This window comes from Abrus precatorius, unplaced genomic scaffold (assembly GCF_003935025.1).
Source record: "Abrus precatorius isolate BTA unplaced genomic scaffold, Abrus_2018 Scaffold6, whole genome shotgun sequence".
In the NCBI taxonomy this organism is placed as follows: Eukaryota; Viridiplantae; Streptophyta; class Magnoliopsida; order Fabales; family Fabaceae; genus Abrus; species Abrus precatorius.
This window is the reverse complement of record NW_020874406.1, coordinates 1,851,330-1,858,579: the sequence shown is the minus strand read 5'-3', so window position 1 is coordinate 1,858,579 and position 7,250 is coordinate 1,851,330. Positions and strand designations below refer to the sequence as shown.

Genomic DNA, 7,250 nt, shown 5'->3' with positions numbered 1-7,250 from the left:
TTCATATGTGTTAGATGGCAAATTTTAAAATTCTAAAAAAAATATGAAATTAATAATGAAAAATATTTAAAGTGAGAATTAATTGTATTAATAATTATGAATGATAAATATAAAAAGTTGAGCATAATAAAAATATTTTTAAAATTCTAAAAATAAGTAATTTAAATTTTTTATATGACATAAAAATTATCTAATTAAAATTATATAATGTTTTTAAAAATCACTACTCAAATACATGCAATACAAAAATTTCAAATTATTTTATGCAACACAATTTATATCTTTGTCGTTATGTGACAGTAAGCATGTCTTAGAAAGAACATCTATTAGAAATAAAATGTTTCTTAAAAATTAGAGTAGTTGTCACCAAATTTTATTAAATAAAACTTTAAAATAATATGATCATTAAAATCACAAGCAAGTTTGAGAATAATTTACTTGTAAAGAAAGTATTAGAACCTTACAATATTTATTTAAATAACAGCTACTTTAAAATTAATTGTGCAAATTGTGACGCTTAAATCATGAATCCAAAATACACCTAGGAACACACAGAATCATACAACACATCTTTTGGATATAAGAAAGTTAACATGTATAACATACAAATATTTTAAACATAATAATCATTGTCATACATCAAAGTGTAAACAACTCATTTCATTATTTCTTTTTGCATCTTGGCATCTATATAAGTCCTAGTCATAAATTTTAAATAGTTTCACATGCACAACAATCATATACATTATGTATGCCTCATAGAACCATAAGAGAAAGCACATCATCATCATCATCATAAGACATAAACAACCGAATATCACCAAAGGAAATTTTGTGTAAATTTACCAAATTTAAATTTGCAAGTAGCACAGGGAAAGTAGTTAGGTCAATGTACAAAATAACAAATACATCTTAAAGTACATCAACATACAACCAAAATATAACCAAAATACACCACTAGTTTCCCAAAACAGCCCCTAGATTAGTTCTTCAATCCAAAGCAAACAACAATAGAAGCAGATAATGGTCAGTCAAGTGGAGTATACTCTTTTAAGGGATCAAAGTCAAACAAAGTGGGTGAGAACTGGACAAACTCAGTAGGCAAGTTGGGCAAATCCTCAATCCAACTAGTAGTGGGTGGTAGTGAATGAGAGAGTGAAAAAGGTGAAGGTGGTGAAGGGTGATGTTGAGAAAGTCCTTCCTCATTAATAGGTGGTGTGGGTCTAGGTGGCTGGAGAGGAGGGCTACGTTGAACGGAAGACTTCACCACATGTATGACTACCCACTTGAGCATAGGAAAGGGTCAAAAAGGTTGAGGAGAATGAACATTGTGGGTCCTGTCTGGGGTAAGGTCAAGGGCTATGGTGTCAATGTTTATAGGGGCAGCTACAACCTCAATCGATATAAGAGGAAAAGGTAAATATGTAGCATAAAGGAGTATAGGGAAGGTAAGCTCTATGGGTATATTTGCAGTACGTTGGGGCTCACAGCCGCTTTTGGAGACAGCACCAAGGGTAATCTTCGCCATCCCTTCGTAGATACTGTTAGATTAGTGTAATTATATATGTATTTATTATTCCTATTAAATGGGATTATGTAGACTTGAACTATATGAATTGTTTATATATTAGAATATAAATGTGAAGGTTGTGTAATTGCTAGATAAGGAGCAACATATTCTAAAATGCTATGTTATGATGTTGTTGAGTGTGATGTGCAGAGCGGGTTATAGATTGATTGTTAAGTGTATTGTGTGTAGAATAACCTAGAAAGTATGGTTAAGAGTTGATATTATCTTACTCGGAAGAGAGATTTTGAGTTCTGGGTGTAGGGTGATGAATCCATATTTTTACTAATATTTCAGTGTATTTCTAACCAATTCGATAAGGAAAATATATAATAAAAGCAGAAATATTCAGAAAAATAGAATGATTGAAAGTTTTCTTTTAATACGTAGTTATTTTAGCATTTGTGGAATTTTTGCTTAGATCTTAAGAAATTAATCTTATTTTTGTAGAAATAATCTGAGCAAAAGTCATGGAAATGAAAGATAAATGGAAAGAAAGAGGAAGAATAGCAATTCTGGACTCAAAGCACAAGAATTATGTAATGCAAGCCGGGCGTGATCACTATTGTCAGTGAAAATGATCACTTCAGACATCAAAAAGGAATATACCCTGGGCGTTAACACTTCTACCAATGAAAGTGATCGTTCCAGAGTTTAAAAGAAGAAGGGAGTCTAGGCGTGGTCACTCTTACCAGCAAAAATGAGTGTTCTAGAAAGTTACTTAGAAAAACAAGCTCTGCGTTAACACTCTTGCTGGCAAAAGTGAGTGTTCTAGAGAAGTCAAAATTTCAGCGAGCTCTGCGTTAGCACTCTTGCCAGCGAAAGTGGATGTTCCATAAAGGAGTGAATCAAGGCAAGCTATGCGTGATCACTCTTGCTATTGAAAGTGATCACGCGCAACCACTCGACCTCTTGCATTGCAACTCTTAGCAGCGAAAGTGATAGTTTCAGTTTCCAGAAACCACATGAGCTTCTGCGTAGCCACTCTTCTCAGCAAGAGTGATAACGCACAAAATTGGGATTTCTATAAATACATGGTTTAAGCTCAGAACTCAGGGTCTTTGGTTCATTTTCTATTTTTTCTGTTAGATTCTCGTTGAGAGAGAGTGAGAGAGAGGATTGGGGTCGAATTTCGAAGCTTCAAGAAGAGGCATTGGATTGGAGCTCGTGGAGATGACTTCTCTGTAATTCTTTTCTTCTTCTCCTTCTTTCTCTTTCTCTGTTACAATGTTTGCTTAATTCTCCATAGTTAGGAGTTTATGGAACTTGAATTGATGTATTAATTCGACTTTTGCTTCTGAAATTTGAGTTCTTGGATTAATTGAATTGTTAATTCTGTTGTTATTGCAATCTGTGAATGGAAATTCGTATAGTTAATCAAATAGGAACATTTACCAATGGAAGTTGGATTTGCTTCTCTGATCTGAGTTAGCAATCATAATTGGGGATTTCTTAGGGATAAGGAGACCTAATTCTGCAATTCTAAGGTTCCAAGTCTTAATGCAACATGAAATTGAACTTCACCTAAGAGATTAGGGGGGTTTAGTTGCTTGTCAAGGTCAATGATTTAAGGAATTAAACTTTGACTATTAATAAGAGAAACTGATTGGTAATTAACCAATTACTTGAATATTTAGAGGCATGATTGAATTGATATTGACATTCTTATGAAATAAATTCCTAACTATTCTTCATTCCTATCTCATTTCATCACAACTTTCATAGTTTGTTTTTACTGCAAGTTTCTTACTTTTTAATTGTGCTTGTTCTTGACTTCTGAATGTTATAAATCTTCCAAATTCGTATGCCTCAAATGGTTATAGTTCTGTAAAGTGATAATTGATTTCCTAATTCCCTGTGGAGATGATATTCTGATCTTAAAAATTACCCATTACTTGCTGTAATTCCTAGTGCACTTACTAGTGTTCAGAATTTTGTAACAACAAATTTTTGGCATCGTTGCCGGGGAATTTTGTATTTCAATATCATTGGTAACAGAAAAATTGCTAGATTGAGTATTTGTTTTCTTAAATTTTCTCTGTAGTTATTATTTGCATTCAAGTTACTGTATTTTTGTTTTAATAGATAAGTATAGGATACTAGTAGATGAATTCTGCATAATTCTGCAGTTGCTAGACTTGAATTTTATATGCTTTTACTGATATTGTTCTGCATAATCTTTGTTGTGCATTTGTGAATACTGAATTATAGTTTAATTTTGTTGCATTCTTATTTGTATATGCATGGTAAAAACAAAAATAAATCAATTCTGGTCTTTGGTCCTGACATAGACATAACCTTAAGAAGATTAAGAAGAAAGGCTAGAGCAGAAAAATTCATAGGAAGTGATAGTGAATTAGAAGTTGTCTATTTTCCAGAAATTTAGAATACTCCTAGAATAAAAAGAACACCTACACCTTTGGGACAACCAAATCTAGAAATAGAGATGGGAGAACAGAATAGGATTAGAACATTAGGGGACTATGCAATTCCTAACATACAAGGTTTTAATTCTTCTATAATTAGGCCAACTATCCAAGCCAACCATTTTGAGATTAAACCTGCCCTATTACACTTAGTCCAACAGGATCAGTTTTCTGGTGGAAATTCTGATGACCCTAACCTACATATTCCAAACTTTTTGCAGCTATGTGATACCATAAGAATGAATGGGGTTAGTGAGGAAGCCATCAGACTGAGATTATTTCCCTTTTCCTTGAGAGATAAAGCCAAATGCTAGTTGCAAGCTCAACCACAAGGAAGCATCACAACTTGGACAGAGCTAGTGAATAAATTTCTAACCAAGTATTTTCCTCCATCCAAAGCTGCTAAGCTAAGAGGAAAAATTACATCCTTTGTGTAGCAGGAAGGAGAATCCTTGTATGAAGCTTGGGAAAGATACAAAGAATTGCTGAGAAGCTGTCCACATCATTGTATTCCAGATTGGATGCAATTGGAGACTTTTTACAATGGGATGAATACATCAATAAGAACAATGGTTGATGCTGCTGCTGGAGGTTCCTTAAATACAAAGTCTTTAGAAGAAGGCCATAGAATTATTGAGATGATGACATCTTTAATGTACCAAAATTTAAACTCAAGAAATCAAGGAAGAAACTCTGGTTATGAAGCTAAGGTTTTGGAAACCTTTCTTGCATAGAACCAGCTACAAAATCAGATGTTTTCAGAACAAATAGCTGCTCTAACTCAACAAATCAGCAATCTTCAAGCAAGGAGTATGCCTACCAGTCAACTAAACTGTGATTTTTGTAGAGGAAATCATGCCAATGGTGCATGTGAGGCATCTACAAGTGAACCACAGGAACAAGTGAATTATATGAATAATTTTCAGAGACAACAATCTTTATATCCTCATGGATTTCAATTTTCGAATAATAGAAGTCAACAGTATTCTAATTGGAATAATCAATATTTTCTGCTGCTAAGACTTCTAACTCCAATTCACCTTTTTCTAATACAGGTCCAACAACACAACTGTCTTATTTTCAGAGGAATCCATCCACTCAACCTCAAGGAACTCAGAAATTTTCCAAACCTATGAATGAAAGGTTGACTGAGATGGAGGAAACCATGCTACAGTTTATGAAGGTGACCTAAACAAGCTTCAAAAACCAAGAAGCCTCTATGAAGAAACTGGAAACCTAGATTGGACAACTAGCTGAGCAGTTGTCCAGCAGAGATGAGGGCAGATTTCCAAGCAATATAGTGATCAATCCTAAGGAGCAATGTCAAACCATCATCACTACAAGGAGTGGAGCTGTAGTTGCAAGTCCAAAAGCTGCAGAAAAGAAAGTCAATGATGAAGCAACAGAGAGGAGAATTGAACAAGATCTGCAACAAGGAAATTTCAAATTATTAAAGAAAGATCATTCAGAAGAAAAGATAGAAGTTCCTATAAATTCTGAGAGGAAGACCAAGAAGCAACTTTTTGAAGATGCTTGCAAGCCAATAGATCCAGAAAAATATAAAAGGCTGCCTTATCCTCAAAGAGTTCAGAATCCTAAGCAAGAGGAACAATTTGAAAGGTTTCTGAATGTTTTTAGGAAATTACAGATTAACATACCCTTTGCAGAAGCCTTGGAGCAGATGTCTTCATATGCAAAATTTATGAAAGAACTACTTTCCAGAAAAAGGAAGTTAGAGCATGACAAAACAGTACCCTTGACAGAGGAATGCAATGTCATTCTCAAGAGAAAGCTTCCTCAAAAACTCAAAGATCCAGGATCATTTAGCATTCTATGTGAAATAGGACAGTACACTTTAGGAAGAGCACTATGTGATTTGGGAGCAAGCATTAACTTGATGCCTTTGGCTATCATGAAGAAACTAGGCATAGAAGAAGTGAAACCTACCAACATCACACTGCAGCTAGCTGATAGATCACACACTTATTCATATGGAGTTGTTGAAGATTTATTGGTTAAAGTTGACAAGTTTATTTTTCCTGCAGATTTTGTAATTCTAGACATGGAGGTGAATGCAAACATACTTTTGATCCTAGGAAGGCCATTTCTTGCAACAGGGAGAGCTCTTATTGATGTGCAAAAAAGAGAACTTATGCTTTGAGTTCAAGATGAGAAGGTAGTGTTTAATGTGTTTGAAGCATTAAAATATCTAGTTGAAGATAATTCATGTATAAGAGTAGATATTTTGGATTCTATTATTACACACTCTTCTATTAATGAATTTGATGAAAATTCTGTGTTGAGAGAAACCATAGCTGTAGGAAATACAAATTCTGAGATTTGTAAAACAGAACAAATGATGGAAATTGAGCAGCAACTAGAAGCCCTACCAATTCTGAATCCTACAGAAAAATCAGTTAAAGAAGAGCTGAAAAAGGAAGTCAAAGAAGAGAAAAATCAGAAGCTAGAGCTCAAACAACTTCCCTCCCACTTGAGATATGCTTTCTTGGATGAGAGTCACGAAAATTCAGTCATCATCAACAATGATCTCAAGGAGGAAGAAGAGGAAAAGTTGCTGAGAATTTTGAGAAAACACAAATCTGCAATTGTTTGGAGTATTTCAGACTTGAAAGGGAAGGAGCTACGCAGAGAATGCATTTTGAGGATCTCTGCTGTAACAATCACTTTTATTGACAAAAGTTATCACGCAGAGGAATCAAGGTAAACACGCTCCTCTGGAACACTCACTCTCACTGATAAGAGTGATCACGCAGAGGCAGATGAGAAAACATACTCTCTGGAACACCCACTTTCCCTGGCAAAAGTGGTTACGCACAGGTAAGTATGAGTTCTCTTATGTGCGTTACTCTTTTTTGTGAAAAAAGTTGCAACATTGCTTGCGCGTTATCACTTTGCCCAGCAATAGTGATAACGCGCTCCTCACCCAGAAAACTTAACTCTTTGGAACGCTCACTCTAATCAAATAAAGTAACCACACTGAGTGTCTTAAATGCTGTAATGTTCACTTTTCTTGCTTAAAGTCGTCACGTGCCAACGCGTGACTATAAATATAAAGTGAACACGCACACACCTTTGCACTTACAAATTCCTCTTCTCTCTGAGCGTTCTTTGAGATTTCACTCCTTGTATACATTGACTTAGTAGCAGCAAGCTTTTTCCCCATATTTCTACATCCTTTCTCTAGGAACGCAACTCTCTTCTCTCTGAAATAGTGGATTAGGGTTTTTTGTGGTAAT

General features: G+C 34.7%; 1 non-coding gene across 1 annotated transcript; it reads right to left on the bottom strand.

The window, feature by feature from the left end:
* Positions 1–4,397: 4,397 nt before the first annotated feature.
* Positions 4,398–4,504, bottom strand: LOC113870569. The gene has a single exon (XR_003505590.1). It is a non-coding gene; the product is annotated as a small nucleolar RNA R71 (small nucleolar RNA).
* Between the last annotated feature and the right edge of the window lie 2,746 nt (positions 4,505–7,250).